The sequence below is a fragment of the Aptenodytes forsteri genome, unplaced genomic scaffold, assembly GCF_000699145.1.
Source record: "Aptenodytes forsteri isolate BGI_AS27 unplaced genomic scaffold, ASM69914v1 Scaffold112, whole genome shotgun sequence".
Lineage (NCBI taxonomy): Eukaryota > Metazoa > Chordata > Aves > Sphenisciformes > Spheniscidae > Aptenodytes > Aptenodytes forsteri.
This window is the reverse complement of record NW_008794883.1, coordinates 2,162,234-2,163,949: the sequence shown is the minus strand read 5'-3', so window position 1 is coordinate 2,163,949 and position 1,716 is coordinate 2,162,234.

Here is a 1,716-nt window from a genome sequence, read left to right as displayed (position 1 = left end):
CCTCAGCAGGCACCACCCTGGTTCCCAGGCTTGCACCAGCACCGGCGCGTGTGCAACCTGGCGGCGAGCGCCACGAGGAGCTGCAAGCACGCCTGGCATAGCCAGCAAATGACTGTGCACAGCCACTTCAACTCCTGGGTCCAAACTGGGTGTGCACAAGCCCTGTCGCAGGTCGAAGGAGGGAGGCCGAGTAGTGCGGCTCGGCGTGGTGAGCAGGGAAGGACAGGGGCAGCCCAGCTTACCGGGCTTAGGCTGCCGAGGAATCACATCCCACGTGTAAACTGCTTGGGCACAGCTGCCACGCACAGGGCAAGGGTAAACAGGGAGCTGCTGGGAACAGTCCTTCCTCCCATGGCCCGTGGAGCACATCCTACCGCTCGGCCCATGCACCACCCGCTGCCCCTTCTCCTAAAGGCTGCTCTCTCTGCATGTCCCGTGCCCCTTATGATAAAAAAAAACAGGCGAGGGGCCAGTTCACTGTGTTATTTCAGGGAGAGGATAACCTCCTTGAAAGCCTCCTACCCTACAAAAAGACATTGATCCAGTTATTTGCCCTAAACTCTCTTCCGCACCCCTGCGTGGAGGAAATTCAGTGTTTAAAAACCAGGCTCCTCTGGCTTCTGTATCTGATATATCCACTTCAACACAGGCTGTTTCACCTGACCTGAATGGCACATGAAGCAACAGCAGATAAAAGCGCTAATGCAGAAGTTTAGTGGTAAATAATTGTCAATCTACAGAGATTCAACCAAGAAATGCAGCGCTTGCCCCCTCCCCAGCACCTTCACCTTCACTCTACATTATTGGCTGGGCTCCAAAAGTCTCTCTGTTCCCTGAGATAATTTACATGGAAAGGGAAACTTCTTTCTCGAGCTGCAAACTTCTTCAGTAAATATGTAAAAAAATTGGCCAGAAATCAGAAAAACCTGCAAAAAGGACAGAGAGAGGAAAATATTGTTGTCCCCTAAGCCTGCTGTAACTGCCTGGAGAGAATCCTGTAGCAGTTCTGGGGAAGCTGCTCCGAGCTGAGCGTTGCCGGTGACCCGCACGCTGCACCCCGAGCTCTCTGCCCCGGCCCCTAACCCAGAGCTGGCTCGTCCCCGGCAGCCCCCTGCGCAGACGTGTGATCGTCCCTGCCCATCCGTGCAGGCGTGCTGCCACACATCTGTTTTGAAAGGGACCGTTTAACTTGCTACTCTCTTGCCTTTAATTCCAGATGCTTCCAGTGGAGGATTCGGGAGGTCCCTGCTAGCGCTATGTGCACGGTTCCTGCAAATGGGATTGTTCCAAATGCAGATACGTGGCTTCTCCTGGCAGAGGAGATGCACGCAGAGGGCACTGCGGGCTCTGCCAGTGATGCCGTCACCATCACCATCACCCTCATGTACGCTTGGAGCATGGGCCCGTAACCCAAAACACTGCCCGGCTCTCTCGTAGAGCAAGACAGCTATAACTGCGCACACGGGCTCGGCAGGCAGCACAGCCACATCCCAAGCACTCCCCATGGCAGTACTGCCCCATCACCCTGCAGCCTGCTCTTGTACAGCTGCTGCAACGCAGCTCCCAGGCCGGAGCAAGGATCTAAAAGTTGTAATAACGACGGCAAATCAGGGAAAAAAGATTCCCGGAGGCACTTAAACGTTGCAGGAGCAATGCAGAAAGTGCCCGCGCCTTGGACCCTCGCCCTAGGCGGTGGTCGCGGGGCGGCTGTGGTCC